This window comes from Lucilia sericata, unplaced genomic scaffold (assembly GCF_015586225.1).
Source record: "Lucilia sericata isolate MDLA Ls3-8-SP2 unplaced genomic scaffold, ASM1558622v1 Contig000471F_arrow, whole genome shotgun sequence".
Taxonomy (NCBI): domain Eukaryota; kingdom Metazoa; phylum Arthropoda; class Insecta; order Diptera; family Calliphoridae; genus Lucilia; species Lucilia sericata.
In genome coordinates, this window is record NW_023994486.1 from 144,056 (window position 1) to 166,488 (window position 22,433).

A 22,433-nucleotide genomic window follows, 5' to 3' on the forward strand; every position below is an offset into this window, starting at 1 on the left:
AATCAATCAAAGTTTAATTTTCTTAACAAACATTATTTCGACATGAGAAATTAGCAAAACAAATAAACAAGTTTGTTGCTTAAGTCTTTTGTTTTTTTTTTATTAAAAATGTTTTTTTCTGTTTGTCAAGGTTTATAAATGATTTTCTTAAATGTTTAATATTGTAAATTAAGTATTTTCATTTATCAAATGTTCTGTTCTTCAGATTTTTGTTCTTTATATGAAGTTTTTTTATTTTTGTAGCTTTTTAGACACTAGTATTTTATTGTTTAATTTTATGTTTATCATGGCCATGGTCACATAGTTTTTAAGATTTTATTAAAATGTTTAAACTGGCAAGCCTTATTTGCCAAGATAAGTAGTTGTTTGTCTATTCGTCCGTCTGTCTGTCTTTCTATCTTTTCGTTGAGTGCAGTTAACTTAAGTTTACTTAAATAAATTACCCACAATTTGCATAGAACTGCTGTTGCAAGTTGTGTTACCATTATTGTTAAAAAAAAACCAAAAAGAAAAAAACCTTCCTTTAGCTGTTTAAAACACTATGACTGGCTTTTTTATATTCTTCTCCCACAATTGTTGGGTGAATTATAATTTGTAACAATTTTGTTGCCACAAACACTTTGCAAGATGTGTACGTCTGTCGTTCGTCTGTCTGTCCTTCTTTCGATCTCTATACCTATTTATAATGTATGTATGCTTTATAGTATAGAAAAGAGGGAAAAAACTCTAAATCTATCTTAACATGTTCACTTGAATGTTAAGTTTAAGTAGATGGTGTTTTTTTCGTTTCATTTGGTTTTTCTGTCTCTTTTTCTGCTGTTAAAAGTTTCTAGTTTAGTACGTGCCTGCCCTAGTGACCAAATGAACCACATTTGTATGCCAAAGCATTTGTCTGCCTACGAACCAGTAAAAAACTTTGGCTAAAGTAAAAATTTGTTTCATACAAACAGCCAAGTTAACAACATACAGGTCTGTTGTTGTTGCTGTTGTTGACTTTAATGTTTACAACAGCAGCAACATCATAGCGTCAGAGGAGTAATAATAAAAGCGTCAACAAAACAAGTGTTAACAGTTTTTACTCTATAATTTGATTTTAACTATTCTAAACATGAGATAAAGTATTTTTTTTCCTCATTTTTTTAATAGTTTTTTCCCGGGCTTTTAGAAATTACTGTTTTTCGGTTATTTTGCAAAAAATAATGTTTAAGAGTAGTTGGCTTTTTGCTTCTAACAGTTTTAGTATGCAAAGCACCTTTGATGTGCAATAAATTATTAAATTCTGTTTTAAAGGTTTGTTTGCCTTTTTGCTTAAAAATTTCAATTTCTTTTTTTATTTTTGCTTCATCTATATAAATTATTTTTATTTTTTAATAAGAGAGATGTAAATGATTTAGAAAAGAAAGTGTTTTTTTAAGGCGGAAAGTTTATTTTACTTTATATGCTATATATTTTAGAAGCATAAGAAAAGAAGAAGTCAATGTTTATGTGGAATAATAAAATAAATCTATACTTTAGTATCCGGTTATGAATTTTAACGATCTTTTTACAAATTTGAAATAAATTTTCTAAAAAAAACTTGCGAAAAGGAAAAGAAAAATATCAATGAAGTTCCTGTATTGCTTTTGTTTAAAACTCCGTTATTTGAAATCATGTTTTACTGAACTAGAACTGAACTAGAACTGAATTAGAACTGAATTAGAACTGAGCTAGAACTGAACTAGAACTGAACTAGAACTGAACTAGAACTGAACTAGAACTGAATTAGAACTGAATTAGAACTGAGCTAGAACTGAACTAGAACTGAACTAGAACTGAACTAGAACTGAACTAGAACTGAACTAGAACTGAACTAGAACTGAACTAGAACTGAACTAGAACTGAACTAGAACTGAACTAGAACTGAACTAGAACTGAACTAGAACTGAACTAGAACTGAACTAGAACTGAACTAGAACTGAATTAGAACTGAACTAGAACTGAACTAGAACTGAACTAGAACTGAACTAGAACTGAACTAGAACTGAACTAAGAACTAGAACTGAACTAGAACTGAACTAGAACTGAACTAGACTGAACTAGAACTGAACTAGAACTGAACTAGAACTGAACTAGAACTGAACTAGAACTGAACTAGAACTGAACTAGAACTGAACTAGAACTGAACTAGAACTGAACTAGAACTGAACTAGAACTGAACTAGAACTGAACTAGAACTGAACTAGAACTGAACTAGAACTGAACTAGAACTGAACTAGAACTGAACTAGAACTGAACTAGAACTGAACTAGAACTGAACTAGAACTGAACTAGAACTGAACTAGAACTGAACTAGAACTGAACTAGAACTGAACTAGAACTGAACTAGAACTGAACTAGAACTGAACTAGAACTGAACTAGAACTGAACTAGAACTGAACTAAACTGAACTAGAACTGAACTAGAACTGAACTAGAACTGAACTAGAACTGAACTAGAACTGAACTAGAACTGAACTAGAACTGACTAGAACTGAACTAGAAACTGAACTAGAACTGAACTAGAACTGAACTAGAACTGAACTAGAACTGAACTAGAAACTGAACTAGAACTGAACTAGAACTGAACTAGAACTGAACTAGAACTGAACTAGAACTGAACTAGAACTGAACTAGAACTGAACTAGAACTGAACTAGAACTGAACTAGAACTGAACTAGAACTGAACTAGAACTGAACTAGAACTGAACTAGAACTGAACTAGAACTGAACTAGAACTGAACTAGAACTGAACTGAACTAGAACTGAACTAGAACTGAACTAGAACTGAACTAGAACTGAACTAGAACTGAACTAGAACTGAACTAGAAACTGAACTAGAACTGAACTAGAACTGAACTAGAACTGAACTAGAACTGACTAGAACTGAACTAGAACTGAACTAGAACTGAACTAGAACTGAACTAGAACTGAACTAGAACTGACTAGAACTGAACTAGAACTGAACTAGAACTGACTAGAACTGAACTAGAACTGAACTAGAACTGAACTAGAACTGAACTAGAACTGAACTAGAACTGAACTAGAACTGAACTAGAACTGAACTAGAACTGAACTAGAACTGAACTAGAACTGAACTAGAACTGAACTAGAACTGAACTAGAACTGAACTAGAACTGAACTAGAACTGAACTAGAACTGAACTAGAACTGAACTAGAACTGAACTAGAACTGAACTAGAACTGAACTAGAACTGAACTAGAACTGAACTAGAACTGAACTAGAACTGAACTAGAACTGAACTAGAACTGAACTAGAACTGAACTAGAACTGAACTAGAACTGAACTAGAACTGAACTAGAACTGAACTAGAACTGAACTAGAACTGAACTAGAACTGAACTAGAACTGAACTAGAACTGAACTAGAACTGAACTAGAACTGAACTAGAATGAACTAGAATTGAACTAGAACTGAACTGAACTGAACTAGAACTGAACTAGAACTGAACTAACTGAACTAGAACTGAACTAGAACTGAACTAGAACTGAACTAGAACTGAACTAGAACTGAACTAGAACTGAACTAGAACTGAACTAGAACTGAACTGACTAGAACTGAACTAGAACTGAACTAAACTGAACTAGAACTGAACTAGAACTGAACTAGAACTGAACTAGAACTGAACTAGAACTGAACTAGAACTGAACTAGAACTGAACTAGAACTGAACTAGAACTGAACTAGAACTGAACTAGAACTGAACTAGAACTGAACTAGAACTGAACTAGAACTGAACTAGAACTGAACTAGAACTGAACTAGAACTGAACTAGAACTGAACTAGAACTGAACTAGAACTGAACTAGAACTGAACTAGAACTGAACTAGAACTGAACTAGAACTGAACTAGAACTGAACTAGAACTGAACTAGAACTGAACTAGAACTGAACTAGAACTGAACTAGAACTGAACTAGAACTGAACTAGAACTGAACTAGAACTGAACTAGAACTGAACTAGAACTGAACTAGAACTGAACTAGAACTGAACTAGAACTGAACTAGAACTGAACTAGAACTGAACTAGAACTGAACTAGAACTGAACTAGAACTGAACTAGAACTGAACTAGAACTGAACTAGAACTGAACTAGAACTGAACTAGAACTATTTCATGCCATCTTCATCTGCTTCAATTTGCAACCATAAAATCAATTTGTAAAATCAAAAGACTTAAGATACAAACTTGCAAAAACTCCACTCAAAAACCCACATTCCTCTAAAAGCCAACTAAATGAACAAATACTTCCTCGTATCTTAAAGTACAAGTGTTTTGCATTTAAATCATCAATTATTTAAGCCGCTTATTTGTCAATGAAATGCTTCATTTAAAGCCTTATCAATACGAAAACATTTACAATAATATCGGTAAATAATTCAAGAGAGGGAAAAGAAAAACACGAGACAAATTGATATTTAAGATGTGCATATAATTTTCGAATAGTGACTAATATGTATGTACGTTTAAGTACTTTTGCTCGCATACCAACTATTTGCAGGCAGATCATAAAACAGTTATGTTAAATATTGAATAATCAAGTAGGAAGGAAGCCTGTGTTACCAGCTACAAAGATGGTAGAGTATCTTGGTAGATAGATGATTGGCGTAAAAATTATTGCTTTAATTGCACATGTCATGATGGCTGGCTGGATGGTTGGTTAGTTGGATGCATGCTTCGAATGTCTGTTTGTCTGTCTTGTCATGGCTAAATGGCCCCTTTATTATTATATAATGCATACTACTTACAGTATCATTAAAAGTGCTTAAATGTTTTAATACAAAAAAAAAAATCACATTAAATTGACGTTACGACGTTAAGTAAGAGTTAAAATTCATATTAATTATTTGAACAAAATATTCATTCCTTTGCTTAAATTGCTTGCAGTTGCATATGTCAAACCTTGTAATGTTAAGCTTCATAATATTTAATAGTAAACAAAACCAGAGTGTGAAAAATCAATATTAACTAATAATTTGTTTAGTACTTTAAATGAATTCAACAATAAACCGTGAATTATAACATTTAAAAAAAAAAACTCGTTAAAACGTATGATGTTTATTGAAATTTTATTTTAATTGGAAATAAATAAACATGTTTCCCCACAAAAAAAGTATAAAACAATGTTACGGTAGCAATAACATGACCCCTATCTTTATGAAAGATCAACTCAAAAAATAATGAAGAAAAAAAAAAAAACTAAAATGAAGCATACAATTATAGTAAAATGTTGACTGTGTATTTCTATTTAAAATAATAATATACCACAAAACTTTTACTTTCGCTTGAAGTAAAATGAATTTGAACAAAGCAATTCGAAAAAAATAATAATAACTTCAAACAAAAACCTTTGAAATTGAGGTTCCCAAAATGTTATTAGGTTTAATTTGGAAAATTAAAAATTTTTTAAATTTTGTTAGAGCATAAAGACTATTGACTATAGGATAGACCATTTAGATGAGACTTTAGGACAGAATATTAACTAGAATAAATTCCAGATTATAAATGATGCTCTGGTTCATAGACAATACTACTATCAAGTGTATACACGTGACATTTTATATTCGAGAATATATTCACACCTATAGCTGGTCAAAACGGAGTGTCTTTGACTCTACTTAACTGTTCACGCGCAGTGAACTACCACGTTAACCAACCAATAGATGGGACTATAGATTAAGCAAAAGTTCATAGTATATGCAAGGCTATAGTCGACACTATAGACAGATAATAGTTGAGGCAATAGTCCAGACTGTAGTCCATACTATAGACCACACTCTAGTCCAAACTACATACCATAGTATAGTTCAGACTATATACCAGCATTTAATTCAGACTATAAACCAGAACATACAGATTATAGTCCACACTATAGACCAGACTATAGTCCAGACAATATATAAGGTTATAGTCCAGACTATAGATCAATCTATACTACAGACAATAGCACTGGACTATAGTCTGATCTAGTCTAGTCCAGAATATAGTCCAGACTGTAGTCCAGACTATAGTCCAAACTATAGACCAGATTATAGGCCAGATTATAGACCTGATTATAGTCCAGACAATAGACAAGATTGTAGTCCAGACTATAGTACAGACAGTAGCCCAGACTATACTCCAGACTGTAGTCCAAATTATAGACCTGACTATAGTCCAGATTATAGACTGTAGTTCCAGACTATAGTCCGGAATATACATCAAATTATAGTCCCTATAATAGTCCAGACTATAGACTGTGGACTAGAGAATATTCGAAATATAGTACAAACTATAGCATATACACAAAACTTTAGTCCAGAATATAATATATATTTCAACCTTTAGATCAGACTATAGACCAGACTATAGATCAGACTATAGACCAGACTATAGACCAGACTATAGACCGGACTATAGACCAGACTATAGACCAGACTATAGACCAGACTATAGACCAGACTAGAGACCAGACTATAGTCCAAACTATAGACAAGACTATAGACAAGACTATAGACAAGACTATAGACAAGACTATAGACAAGACTTTAGACAAGACTATAGACAAGACTATAGACAAGACTATAGAGAAGACTATAGACAGGACTATAGTCCAGACTATAGTCCAGACTATAGTCCAGACTATAGTCCAGACTATAGACAAGACTATAGACAAGACTATAGTCCAGACTATAGTCCAAACTATAGTCCAGACTATAGTCCAGACTATAGTCCAGACTATAGTCCAAACTATAGACCAGACTATAGTCCAAACTATAGACCAGACTATAGTCCAGACTATAGTCCAAACTATAGACCAGACTATAGTCCAGACTATAGTTCAAACTAAGTATAGTCCAGACTATATATAGTCCAGACTATAGTCCAGACTATAGACCAGACTATAGACCAGACTATAGACCAGACTATAGACCAGACTATAGACCAGACTATAGACCAGACTATAATTCAGACTATAGACCATACTAGAGAATAGAGTATATTCCATACTCTAGCCCAGACTATTGTTCAGGCAATAGATCAGATTATAGTCCATAATATAGACTATAGTCCATACTGTTCACCAGACTATATTCTAGACTATAGACCAGACTACAGACCATGCTATATACTAGAATATATTTCAGACTCTAGACCAGGCTATTGGCTATACCAGACTATGTATCAGAATATATTCCACAATATAGACTATAACTCCATTCTATAGATCAGACTGCAGAACAAACTAGAGACTAGAGTATATTCCAGATTCTTACCCATACTATAGATCAGTCTATAGACCAGACTAAAGTACAGAATGTAGACCAGGCTGTAATCCAGAATATAGAATATAGTCCAACCTTTAGATCAGTCTATAGTTCAAGCTGTAGACCACACTAGGAACTATTGTATATTCCAGGCTCTAGACCAGTCTATAGGTCATACTATGGACCAGATTATACTATACACCAGACTATAGAAGAGGCTATAGTCAGAGTACAGAATATTTCAATTATAGTGTAGGCTGTATATAATCATGAAGCGAAAATAGGCGAGGCTTAAGTTTCGATCTTCTAAAACCCCTAAAAGAAGGCTTAAGAATCTCTGCATACTTTTCCAACAAATGACAATATTTTTTATTTGTACTCGTAAATAAAACCAAAAACTCGTAACTTAAAATAACAATCTGTCAATTGATAATTCTCCTAAGATGTTGAGCCGAGTTTGATTGAAATGAAAACTAAAAATTAATGTTCAGATAAAAATTAATTAAATGTTATTACTATTGTTTTCGGTTTATAAACCATAGTGTGAATGCAACAATTGCTGCTGTAACTTGAAAACCTTTTTTTTTTTTTCAGACATAAATTATGTGGTTCAAATATAACAACAGCATACTCTGTCATACATTCATTCATTCATCCATTTAAACCATTCACTGCTTCAATAAACACTCATCAATATTTATATATATATTTTTTTGTTTGTTTTTTTATTATAATGTTTAAATGCTTGTTTGTCGGTTTCAATAAAAAAAAATCAGATAAATGAAAACAAAATGAAATAGTTAAAAATAAAACTTAAGGCGTTGAAATATATTTTTCAACATTAAGAAAAACAATAATTTTATTTACTATTTTTTAAATAATGGTTTGTTAACCCCTACGTTTTTTTAAGTTTTTTATAATAATTTTTATTTATGTGAATTTTCATAATTTTTTTTTTATAATTTTTTTGTTTTATATTTATTTGCAGCTTATTTTCAGTTGTATTCCCATTTACAGCTTAATTACTTTTGCTTTTATTTTATAGACTTTTTTGTTTTTCTTTCGCTTATTTCTTAATTACTTTTGGTTTTCTTTGTAACTACTACTGGTTTTCTTCTTTAATGTTTGTTATTTTAATTTAGGTTTGTTTCTCTCTTTAATTACCTTTTTGGCAGCATCTTAATTTTTTTTTCAGTTTTAGTTTTAAATTATTTTTTAATGTAATGTTTTAGTTTCAAACGAAAACGAATTTATACAAAAAAACTTCTTTTGTTTTACTATCTTTTTGTTTAGAAAATAATAATTATTTTCAAAAAAAGTAAAAGTTTTTTTTTTAGACATTTCTTTAGAAACTTTTTTCTTGAGAAGTATTAATAGCATTCAAAATAATTATAACAAATTAATTGATTCGAAAACTATTAAAAGAAATACTTAGTAAAATTGAACAAAGTTCGCTTTGAGGCAATTATGTTAGCGTGCTTGATCAAAGAGGTGTTTGATTACTTCGACATTCTCTTTCGGAAATAGTTTTATTTATCTTCAATATGGTTAAAGTATATTATTGATAATTTTAATTAATAACAATTTGAAAGAATTAAATAAGTGATACTTCACGGAAATGTCTAATTATCTCACATTTACAAGAAAGTCTAAAGAAAATAAGAAAACTAAAAAAATATAATAAATACCATAAAAAAGACTATAATCCAAACTGTAACATAGAGTATAGACAAGACTGTGGACCAGATTAATGACAACTAAAATCCAGACAATGGACGCGACTAAAGTCAAGATGATAATGTAATAATCTTGATCTTTAGACTGGTCTATAGCTTGGTCTATAGTTTAATCCATATTCTGTAGTCTGGTCTATAGTATGGTCTATAGCGTGGTCTATAGTCTGATCTAAAGTGTGGTCTATAGTGTGGTCTATCGTCTGGTTTACAGCCTGGTATACAATCTAGTCTATAGTGTGGTCTATCGTCTGGTCTATAGTATGATCTATAGTCTGGTATATAGTCTGAACTATAGTCTGGTGTATAGTCTGGTCTATAGTTTTGTCTATAGTCTATAGTTTGGTCTATAGTCTGGTCTTTTGTCTGGTCTATAGTCTGATCTATATTCGGATCAACGGTCTGGTCTATCGCCTGGTCTATAGTCTAGTCTATAGTGTGGTCTATAGTCTGGTCTATAGTCTGATCTATAGCCTGGTCTATAGTTTTGTCTATAGTTTGATCCATAATTTATAGTCTGATCTATAGTCTGGTCTATAGTCTGATCTATATTCTGTTCAATGGTCTGGTCTATAGCCTGGTCTATAGTCTAGTCTATAGTGTGGTCTGTAGTCTGATTTATAGTCTGGTCTATAGTCTGGTATAAAGTCTGATCTATAGTCCTGTCAATGGTCTGGTCTATCACTCGGTCAATAGTCTACTCTAAAGTGGGGTTTATAGTCTGATCTATAATTTATAGTCTGGTCTATAGTCTGATCTATAGTCTGGTCTATAGTTTGGTCCATAGTTTGGTCTATAGTCCGATCTATAGTCTGGTCTATAGTTTGGTCCATAGTTTGGTCTATAGTCTGATCTATAATCAATAGTCTGGTCTATAGTATGATGTATGGTGTTGTCTATAGTCTGGTCTATAATCTGTTCTATATTCTGATCTATATCCTGGTCAATGGTCTGGTCGATATAGTGTGGTTTATAGTTTGGTCTATAATCTGGTCTATAGTCTAGTCTTTAGTCTAATCTATAGAGTTGCCTATAGTTTTGTCTACAGTTTGGTTTATAGTTCTGTCTATATTCTGCTCTATCTGCTCTATAGTCTTGTACAGTCAGTGTCTATAGTCTGGTTAGTATCTGGTCTATAATCTAGTCTATAGTCTAGCCGGTAGTCTAATCTATAGTCTGGTCTATAATCTAGTTTCTAGTCTGTAGTCTGATCTATGGTCTGGTCTAAAGACTAATCTATAGACTGGTCTATAGTTGGGTCTGTATTTTGGCCAATAGTTTGATCCGTACAATGGTCTATAGACAGATCTATTGTGTAGTTTAAAGTCTGGTCTATAGTCTGGTCTATATTCTGAACTATGGTCTGGTCTTTAGTATGGCCATTAGTTTAGTATATAGTCTGGGCTATGGTCTGATCTATAGTTTTTTCTATAGTTTGGTCTATAGTCAGGTCTATAGTCTGCTTTATAGTTTGTTCTATAGTCTGATCTATAGTTTGTTCTTTAATCAGTCTGATCTATAGTGTGGGATATAGTTGGGTGTGTAATCTGGTTTGTATTCTTGTCTATAGTCTGTTGTATATTCTCGACTATAATCTGGTCTATAATTTGGTCTTTAGTCTGTTCTATAGTCTAGTCTATAGCATTGTCTATAGTCTGGTCTATAGATAGTTCTATATTCAGGACTATAATCTGGTATATAGTCTGGTCAATAGTTTGGTCTACAGGTTAATCTACAGTCTAGTCTATGTACTGGTCTGTAGTCTGGTGTATAATCTGGTCTATATTATGATCTATAAATTGGTCTTATCTATATTATGTTCTACACTCTGGAATGTAGTCTGGTCTATAGTCTTATATATAGGCTGCTTTGTAGTCTGTTGTATAGTCTGGAATGTATTCTTGTCTATAGTCCGGTATATTGCATTTTTATAGTTTGATCTATAACTTGATGTATAGTCTAATCTATAGTCCCTTTTGAAAACCGCTAAAAATCATAAAATTTCTACTAATTTTATAAAATTTATTTAAATTTCAGCCTATAAATTGTTAAATTTGTAAACAAATCAAAAGATATCTTAAGCAATTTTTTCACATAGTAATAAAACAAATATTTACATTTCCTGATTTACATAAAATCTTAAGGTTTATTGATGTCTTTGTTCCATAAATTTTTAACAAAAGCATAAATATTTCTTTAAAAAAACACACACATAAAGCACGTATTAAAGACATACGAAAAAAAAAACACTCATTATGGCCAGCATTTTATTACTGACAGATCTTGTTAAACATACAGTTTTATTCCCCCTCGCTGTAAAACGAAAAAAAATCTAAATAAAAATAAATCGAACGACAAACATAAAGTCAAATCATCAAATAATTTCAATTGTTTGAAGATTTTTGTTTTGAAGACTGTTTTATTTATAACTGGAGGCTAAAAAATGAAAGTGAAATTTTTAGTTTTTTTCAAACAATATTATTTTAACTTTAGGGGGAAACAAGTAAGAGTTTTAGTTACATAGTTTTTGGTACGTTTGTATTGAAATAATGAGAAAATCAAATCTTCAAGTATTGGCAATAATATACATACATAAGTGTATGTATAATGTCTAATCATGATGCCAATATTTTGTTATTTTAGCCATAATCATAAACTTCATTCATAATAAATTGCTAGAAGAAAGACACCAAAAACTACTCCACTGCCTAATACAAGTAAAAACTCTATTAAACGCCAACTCAATCTATGTAAAATTGTAAATTTCAATTGCTTTGTATCTAGATATTGCGCGAATGAGTATAATTTTTTTTCTTTTCAATTTTATATTTGATAAGTGCTTTCTGAAGAGTTTTTGAAGTTGATTGAAAAGCGCTTATAGTAAAGTGGATTTCTTGTAGTTGTAATAATGTTTAACAATTTGTTGTTTATTAGAAAGAAGACAACATATAATGCATTTGTAAATTTTTCTGTTAGAAAAATTGATGGTGGGAGATGTGTGATATAAGAGTTTTTTTTTATTTCTTTACATCATTTTGTAGATTGAATTATAGTTGTGGTGGAACTAAGTAATCAGTTTGGTAAAAGCATTTTTTTTCGGTTTTTGGTGGAGGATTTTAAAGTATCAAATCAATGAGAAATTAAAGATGAGGTAACAATAGCAAATTTCTTAAACGATTTTTTTAAAAGCCCACACTATAGTTTAGGCTGTGGTCTTAGCTAAAGCCTCTCCTACGCTATAGTCTAGTCTATAGTCTAGTCTATAGTCTAGTCTATAGTCTAGTCTATAGTCTAGTCTATATAGTCTATAGTCTAGTCTATAATCTGGTCTATAGTCTAGTCTATAGTCTAGTCTATAGTCTGGTCTATAGTCTAGTCTATAGTCTAGTCTATAGTCTAGTCTATAGTCTAGTCTAGTCTATAGTCTAGTCTATAGTCTAGTCTATAGTCTAGTCTATAGTCTGGTCTATAGTCTAGTCTATAGTCTAGTCTATAGTCTGGTCTATAGTCTAGTCTATAGTCTAGTCTATAGTCTAGTCTAGTCTATAGTCTAGTCTATAGTCTAGTCTATAGACTAGACTATAGTCTGGTCTATAGACTAGTCTATAGACTAGTCTATAGTCTAGTCTATAGTCTAGTCTATAGTCTAGTCTATAGTCTAGTCTATAGTCTAGTCTATAGTCTAGTCTATAGTCTAGTCTATAGTCTAGTCTATAGTCTAGTCTATAGTCTAGTCTATAGTCTAGTCTATAGTCTAGTCTAGTCTATAGTCTAGTCTATAGTCTAGTCTATAGTCTAGTCTATAGTCTAGTCTATAGTCTAGTCTATAGTCATAGTCTAGTCTATAGTCTAGTCTATAGTCTAGTCTATAGTCTAGTCTATAGTCTAGTCTATAGTCTAGTCTATAGTCTAGTCTATAGCCTAGTCTATAGTCTAGTCTATAGTCTAGTCTATAGCCTAGTTTATAGTCTAGTCTATAGACTAGTCTAGTCTAGTCTATAGACTAGTCTATAGTCTAGTCTATAGTCTAGTCTATAGTCTAGTCTATAGTCTAGTCTAGTCTTTAGTCTAGTCTATAGTCTAGTCTATAGTCTAGTCTATAGTCTAGTCTATAGTCTAGTCTATAGTCTAGTCTATAGTCTAGTCTATAGTCTAGTCTATAGTCTAGTCTATAGTCTAGTCTATAGTCTAGTCTATAGTCTAGTCTATAGTCTAGTCTATAATCTAGTCTATAGTCTAGTCTATAGTCTAGTCTATAGTCTAGTCTATAGTCTCGTCTATAGTCTCGTCTATAGTCTAGTCTATAGTCTAGTCTAGAGTCTAGCCTAGTCTATAACATAGTCTATAGTCAAGCCAAGTCTATAATATAGTCTGGTATATAGTATAATCTATAGTCTACTCTAGTCCATAGTCTAGTTTATAGTCTACATTCTAGCCAAGTCTGTAATGTATTCCATAGTCTCGTATATAGTCTAGCATGTAGGATAGTCCATATTCTAGTTCATAGTCTAGTTTATAGTCTAGTCTATAGTTCAGTATATAGTCTGGTATATAGTTTAATCTATAGTCTAGTCTGGAATATAGCCTGCACAGTTGTCTCTAGTATAGTTCAACAAATTTAAAAATTTTTTATTTTCTTCATTAAACCACAGTTTAACTGACAGTTATTTTAATATTTATTTAAAACTTACCCCTTATTACATTACAAACAGATTTTAAACTAATATTAGTTTCAATGTTAGAGATACATACCTAAAAAAGAAGAAAAAAAAAAGAAAATAAAAATTAATATTTTTATGAAAAAAAAAATTAAAAAAATATTTTGGCACATATTTAGACTTTAATTATAATAATTTACAAGTGGGTAATTATTAAAACAAAATGGTATCAAGGTAAAATTAATAATAAAAAAGATCATATTTAAGTAATTAAAAAAACCCCCAGCAATTTAGTAAAACATTAAAATGGTTAAACTAATACTTGGAGACATAATTTAAAAAGTAAATGACATGTGCCATTTTTAAAAAAACCATTAAGAGTTTTAAAAGCCTACTAACAAACTGTAAAGTAATATATTATAAACTACTACTGGTTTTTTAAGCCCTGGCACCCACAAAATGGATTAAAATTTATAACATTGACTCCGAATAATATATGACAGTTTACTTTTCTAATATGACTTTTAAATGGCCCATTAGCTAAACGGAAATAACCTTGTGTCATTTTCTATAACATCTACATTTTTCTTTATATAGAAACAGAAAAATTTGTTTAACAAATAAATTTAAATTAAATGTTTTATAGTGTTTTTTTTAACACTAAATACTAAATACTTGTATGATTGTTATTGTTAATTTGTATTTTGTTTAAACTGCCATGAAATTGTTTAAACAACATAAATTTGTTTTCTCAACTTTTGTTATTGTTAAATTAGTTAAATAACAAATCACAAATTTTAAGACTCGTGACAAGATTTTGTTGGTAGTAGAAAAATCTGTTAAAAAGTATATAAAATAAACAGCAGGAGAGGTGGCTTAAACAATTAGCATATTATTTATGTATAAGTTACTTATTTTTTTTAAAAACAAATTACACACATGTTAACAAATTGTTTAATAATAAACTAAATAGTTTTTGAGAAAAAAAAAAAAACACCCACATAGTTAGGTGATTAGTATGTGTTTTAAACACAATATTATTTATTATTAACTATCTATTTTTTAGTTATAATTAATGACTCAGTTTTTTTTTGTTTCAGGAAAAACAAATTGATGTTGTAAGTATTATTTTTGTAATAAATAATCTTTAGTAAATCTTTAAGTGACACTAAATATACAGAGAATTATGTAAATTGTATAAGTGATTAATTTATTAAAATTAGTCTGAACTACAGGCTGGTCTATAATCTGGACTGTAGTTTGAACTGTATTCAGCACTATAGTCTATTCTCTGCTTTATAGTAATGTCAATAGTCTGGTATGTAGTCTAATCTATAGTCAGGTCTCCAGACTATAGTCTGGTTTATAGTCTAGTATATGATCCGCTCTTTAGTTTAGTCTCTAGAATGGTCTAACGACTGTTCTATAGATAAGTCTATAATGTGGTCTGTAGCCTTATCTGGTGTATAGTTTATAGTTATAGTATAGTCTGGTGTATAGTTTATAGTTAGTTTAATCCATAGACTAGTCTATTGACAGGTCTATAGCCAGATCTATAGTTTTGTCAATAGTCTGGGATCTTATCTATAGGCTGGACTATAGTATAGTCTGTGGTCTAGTCTGTAGTCTGGTCTATAGTCTGGTCTTTAAAATGTTATAACGACTGATCTATAGAATAGTCTATAGTCTGGGGTATAGTTTGGCCTATAGTTAGGTCTATAGTCAGGTTTATAGTCAGGTCTATAATAATGTCTATAGTCAGATTTATAGTTTTGTCAATAGTCTGCGATCTTGTCTTATATATAGGCTGGTCTATAGCATGGTATATAGACAGATTTATAGCCTAGTCTGGTCTGTATTCAGGCCTAAAGAATGAGCTATATTTTGGTCTATATTCTTTAATCTGGTCTATAGTGCGTTCTATGGTCTATAGTTTGGTTTATAGTCAAGTCTATAATCTGGTCTACATTCTTGTCTATAGTGTGGTGTTTAATCTGATATATAGACTAGTCTATAGACTGATCTGTAGTCTTTTCTGTACTGTGGCCTATATTCTGGTCTATAATCTGGTCTATATTCCGGTCTATAGTCTTGTCCATGGTCTGGTCGACAGATTGGTGTATAGTATGGTCTATAGACTGGTTTATAATCTGATCTATAGTCAGGTTTATAGTCTTTCTTATAGTGTGTTCTATATTCTGGTCTGTAGTCTTGTCTACATATTATTATCTATATTTTGGTCTATACTCGGATATATAGTATTGTCTATAGTCTGGTCTGTTGTCGTTTCTATTGTCTGGTCTATAGTCAAGTCTATGGGTCTGCTCTATAGTCTTGGCTATAGTCTAGATCATATTCTGTCTGTCTATATTCTGGACCGTTATATAGTCTGGTCTATAGTTTGAACTGTATTTTGATCTATAGTATTGTTTATATTCTGATCTGTAGTCTAGGCTATAGTCTTTCTTTTTATCTGATATCTTATTTGGGCTATAATCTGCTCAATCGTTTGGAGAATACCGACTATATTAAGTCCATGACATATTTGGCCTGTAGGCTTTTCAATAGTCTGAACATTTTAAATGTATTTATGTTTAAATCATAACAAATAGTTTAGCATGCAAACTTTTCGCGAATATTCTAAGAACTTTATTCATTATTTTTATTTGATTTAAAATAAATAAGTTTTTGTTAAAAATGTTTAATATTCTTAGAATTTCATTGACTTCAAATGAATCGTTTGACATTTCGAACATTTTCTCTCGTACATTCCTAGAATTAAATCGTATAAAAGAAATGCAAAAGAATTATTTTGAGATTCATATTTTTTCGCGAATATTTCAAGAATTTGTTTTATTAATATTTGAAGTAATAAAATATTTCATTAAATTTAAGTATAAACAAACTATATGAAAATATTTTTCATTTACTTTTAATCAAAAACTATCCAACTTAGGTTTTTTTCGCAAATATTCCGGGAACTTTTTTTTGCTAAATAAAATTTTATAAGGGATCATATTAAGATAATAAAAAGTGTTTAAACAAAATCTTGGTGCACAAATTTTCAAATCATTTCAGTTTATTCATAATCATTATCTTTATTATGAATAAACTGAAATGATTTGAAAATTTGTGCAGCAAGATTTTCATGCATAATTTGTAACAAAAATTCATTTCAACAGAAAAATCTCTTCAAATAAATGACACATCATTCGTCTTAGTCACTAACCGATTGTTTCTCTATCTTTCTCAAAAAAATTTTAAAATTTTTTAATTAAAAAACACCAAAATATAGGGAACATAAAAACATTCACTTTTTTCAATTTTACTCCAATTTCCCAAAACACAGTATAAATTATTTATACTTGCAATTTTGGTTTGTCTCAACTTAAATAATAATAATGTACTTGTAAAAACAACATCATACAATCCAAAAGAAAAAAAGCTTCAACTTTGAAAGTTCAAATTATATCAACTGATGGAGAAAGTAAATCATATGCTGTTATTTTTTTTTTTTTTGCCACAAATAAGCAGCCCGTCCATTTGTCCGTCTGCTAGTTACTTATTTTACTTGCTGTGGCTGTTTTCGCTGTTAAGATTTACTCATTACTTACAGTTTCGGTTGCTGTAAGCCCAAAAAAAAAAACTGAGCTGTAAACAGCATCACCACAGCATTTACCACCGCGAAAGAAGTTAAAACATAAACAACAACTGTTCAGTTAACAAAAAAACTTTCAATGACCATTCAGTCGCTTACTCACTTCAAAATATTATGCCTTTTCTTAGTAAATAAATACTACAAAAATGTATATCTTGAAGTAAGTAAATCTGCAAGTTTTTAGCTGTGTACTTGTTAGTGATTTTCAAAAATTTTTGATTTTTCTCCCCAGTATGCGTGTTGTTTAGCGGTAGGTGGCATTTGTACAATCACGTTTTGCCGGTTGTATCATTCAACTTAAGATTTTTCACTTCTTTTACACAAAACACAGCTTATACACCCAAAATTTTGTTGTTTTTATACCCTACACCACTATAGTGAGGAGGGTATTATACGTTTGTGCTGATGTTTGTAACACACAAAAATATTGGTCGTACACCCACCTTATAGTATACCGATCGATTCAGAATCATTTTTTTAATCGATTAAAACATGTCCGTCCGTCCGTCTGTCCAGCTGGCTGGCTGTCCATGTAAACCTTGTGCGCAAGGTACAGGCCGCAATTTTCAAGATAATTTGATGTAATTTGAACCAAGCATGTTTTTTGGCACAGGGACGAAGCCTATTGAAAATGGTTGAAATCGGTCCATTATTTCACCTAGCCCCCATACAACCGTACCTCCCGATTTGGGCTTTTTATGCCATAATTACGTCAAATATACTATTATCTCTCTAAAAATTGGCACAAATAAGTTTTATATAAGTATAAATGATTTCCGTAATGATCGGCCCTTATTTGACCTTAGCCCCCATACAAACCCCCCTTCAAAAAATGTCTTAAACGTCTAAAATTGACTTGTAACCATTTGTATCGCAATGAAACTCAACAAAACTAACTGTTATTTAAAAATATATCCTTTTCCCAAATTTAATGAGGATCGGCCCATGTTTGACCTATACTCTTATATAAAGCTTCATTGAGAAAATTTGTTTTTTTATCAATAAATTGCTTAAATAGTTTGGAATTAAGGTAAAATTCAACATAAAAGTTTCTTTATGAAAAATAAAAATTTTAAAAATATTCTCATGGTGTAGGGTATTATATGGTCGGAGATGCCCGACTATACTTTCCTACTTGTTTTGGTTTAACTTTGTCTTTGTTGTATTACATTATTAGCAGCTGACACATTGTCTCCCATCTTCATTTCGGTTTGAAGATGTTTTAGAAAAAACCTTTGGTTTTATTAGTTGATTTGGGAAATTTATAAAAATTTCTTTTGCATGATTAGGGTTAAACATGCCATGTTGAGTTTGTTCCATGAGTTTAAAGAGAAAATTGGAAATTTGTTCAAAACTCTCAAAGTTTATTTCTTAAGTCTTTTGTTTAGAAATTGTTCAAGCGAAATTTTATTAAATGTATATACAATTTTTTCGCGAATATTCCAGGAAATCGAGAAACATTCTCCTTTACTTCCTTCTTAGATTTTTGTTTCAAAATAGACACAATAACCATATATTTGTTTCGAATATTCTTAATAATCATTATTTTTAAAGAAATGCAAAATTTTTGAGCCCAAAATTTTTATCGCGAATATTCCAAGAATTTGACTTTTTATTGTTTTTTTTTATCGGTATATTGTTTCCGATATTTAAACACTCCACACATCTTAAATTTGTTTTGAATATTCGTAATAATCATTATTTTTAAAGAAATGCTAAATTTTTAACCCCAAAATTTTTATCGCGAATATTCCAAGAATTTGACTTTTTATTGTTTTTTTTATCCACACATCTTAAATTTGTTTTGAATATTCGTAAAAATCATTATTTTTAAAGAAATGCTAAATTTTTAACCCCAAAATTTTTATCGCGAATATTCCAAGAATTTGACTTTTTCTTTTTTTTTACCGGGATATTGTTTCCGACATTTAAACACTCCATTAAACAAATTATTTGGAATATTTATGCTTCGCTAAAGAAAACATTTGAATAAAAAAAAAAATACAAAGCAACAAAAAATATTAACACCTTTACGATATTTTAAAATATTCACAGATTTAGTCATTCCAACAAATAATAATAAAATTTTTTCGGAAAAAAAATCTACCAAGTGAAATTCCATTAACAATTTCAATACTCCACTGAATCTAAGTTTAATGTTTACAATTTTTTTTCAAATTTCATTTTCTAACCTCTAATAGCAGCACAATAGAGAAAACATTTTAGAAGAAGAAAAAAAATCAACTCAACTCAACAATATTTATGTTTATCTGTTGAAAAGTTATAACAAATATATCTTAATGTTATTATGGTCTTATTGTATACATATAAAGTTGAAAAATTTTACGCCGCCAGTGTTAGAGACGTATAGAAAGACGTTAAAGCAAACTAACAACAGCTCGTGTCTAATCAATTATAAAAAAAAAATTTGGTTCCGCTGTCACCAGTTTCAATGTTATAACCAACAACTTTAGTCTACAATTTTAATTCTTTGTATAGAAACTGGCTTCTTTTATTTTTTTCTTCTATTTACTTTTATATTTATGAATGAAAATTGTAATTTTTTTTAGATCTAGATTTTATGTCTCAGGCAAAAGTGATTCATCTTATAAATGTATTTTTTATTAAAAAAAAAAAACTTGGAGTTTGACGTTTTATTGATTTTTTTAATTCTCACACTTTTTCCATTTACATTTATAAGGAAATCGGTTCTAACCGATTACAGTTGCTATACTGAAGAAATGTAAATTTTAAACTTTGGACTCAGTCAATTAAATGTGCTGATGCAATTGCAAATAAAGACTGACTCACCAAATTGTTATCAGCAGGCTATGGTCCAGATTATAGACAAGTTGAGACTATTGTCAAAACTATAGTCCATACTATAGACTAGACTACAGACAATACAATAGACAAGACTACAGACAAGCCTATAGACAAAACTGAAGAATGGACTATATACAATACAATAGACAAGACTATACACAAGACATAGGACTAGACTATTGATATTACTATGAGCAAGACTATAGAAATGAGTATAGAAAAAACACTTGACTATAAACAAGACTATGGGCAAGACTATAGACAAGACTGTAGGAAAGGCTATAGACAAGACTATAAACAAGACTATAAACAAGACTATAGACAAGACTATAAACAAGACTATAGACAAGACTATAGACAAGATTGTAGGAAAGACTATAGACAAGATTGTAGGAAAGACTATAGACAAGACTACAGACAAGACTATAGATAAGACTATAGACAAGACTATAGATAGAATCATAGACAAGACTATAGATAAAACTATAGACGAGACTATAGATAAGTCTATAGATAAGACTATAAACAAGACTATAGACAAGACTATAGACAAAACGATAGACAAAACTATAGACAAAACTATAGACAAGACTATAGGCAAGACTATATACAAGACAATATACAAGACTATATACAGGACTATAGACAAGACTATAGAAAACACTTGACTAGACTATAGATAAGACTATGGACTAGACTATAGACAAGACTGTAGACAAGACTATAGACAAGACTGTAGACAAGACTATAGACAAGACTATAGAAATGACATTAGACAAGACTATAGACAAGACTACAGATAAAACTAGAGGCAAGACTGTAGATAAGACTATTGACAAGACTATAGACAGAAATATAGTTTAGACTGTAGACAATAGTATAGACAATACCATAGATATGACTGCAGTTCATACCATAAACAAAACTACAGTTCAGAGTATGGACATATAATCATATCATCAGTTTCCCTGGTTGTAAGCTAATAATGAAACATACAAATTTTTATTTTAAAAATCATCAAATTTTAAAATTTGATTTACATTCCTCTAAAAAATTTAGTTAATTTTGTATATAAAATCTTACAAATTTTCAGGGTCAATAATTACCCAATCTCTTTTTCAAATCAATCAACTTCATTTAGACATTAAACACTTTTCCACAATGAATATCGTATTTCAAAAATTTCTATTAAACATTTTAAGAGGGTAAATTTAGATAAAGAAAATACTATAAAGACTTAAATAACAAACAAAAGAGGAGTTATCTAATTTTGTGTTAAACACTCAGACTAAAGACAGTGTATGGTAGTAAGTAAGTAAGTAAGCACATACTTAAGTATGCAGTAAATGGATGCCGGGATGTCTCTGGCTATTTAGTTAAGCTTGTCTATGTTGTCTACTTCATCATCTTGTTAAATTAAATATAATGTGTCTTAAAGATACAGAGACTGTATGACGGTGTAAAAGTTGTTGTTGCTGTTGATGTTGTGAATTAACTTGATAGCAATGTTAACAATAAATGCAGACACCACTACGATTTCTATTTTTATACATTTCTATGTATACATAGTATGTGTGTATACCTCTATCAAAATTCATATGAAGTTGAAGCAGAAAGATGATGATGACCACTGCTAGCTGTTGTTTTGACTATAGCTTTGTAACGCTTAAGTTGTTTTCATTTCGAATGTTGTTACATGTTGGCTGCTAACGTTTGTTTTTTTTTTTGTTTGTTTTAATCATAATATGAATTTCCCTTTTACTAGCTGGCTTATAGATTGTACATATCTAAGTAAAGTTTTTGAGATTGTAACTAGATTTAAGTATGAATTTAGTTTTGTTATCTAAAATAGTGATAATTACGCAAATAATATCCAAAAGTGCTAATTTGTTACTTTTCATTTTGTGTGTATGTTTTTTGTTGTTGTTGGTATTTGAGTGTTTTATATATAGAAAACTAAACAAATATGCATCTTAATTTAATTAACACTTGATTTACGTTGAGCTTGGTTTTAATATATGAATACAAAACAGTGGTTTTATTGTACAATTTGTTTATATATATATTTTTTTTCTTATAAATAATAAAATATTGCTATCAATAGTTTAGTTAAAAACAAGTTTGTTTCTTAAGTCTTTTGTTTTGTTCACAATATGTGAACATTTTAATTTGGTCAACTTTTCTCAATGATTTTTATAGCTTGTGTCTTAAGTCTTTTGTTTTCTGTTTTTATGCTTGTTTGATGTTTAAATTGCTCACCTGTGTTGCTTACACTTTTGT

The 22,433-nt window shown here is 30.2% G+C and overlaps 1 protein-coding gene and 1 long non-coding RNA gene across 3 annotated transcripts in view; one reads left to right on the forward strand and one right to left on the reverse strand.

Annotated features, from left to right (window-relative positions):
• Positions 1–22,433, forward strand: part of LOC119605296 — a 186,706-nt gene that overhangs the window by 53,560 nt on the left and 110,713 nt on the right. The window contains exon 3 of the long non-coding RNA XR_005231575.1: positions 14,770–14,787. This is a non-coding gene — a long non-coding RNA (uncharacterized LOC119605296). The remainder of the gene's footprint in view (positions 1–14,769; positions 14,788–22,433) is intronic.
• The window catches only part of LOC119605295 (uncharacterized protein DDB_G0271670), a 118,513-nt gene that overhangs the window by 47,309 nt on the left and 48,771 nt on the right, over positions 1–22,433 (reverse strand). The gene's annotated exons all lie outside the window — the stretch shown is intronic.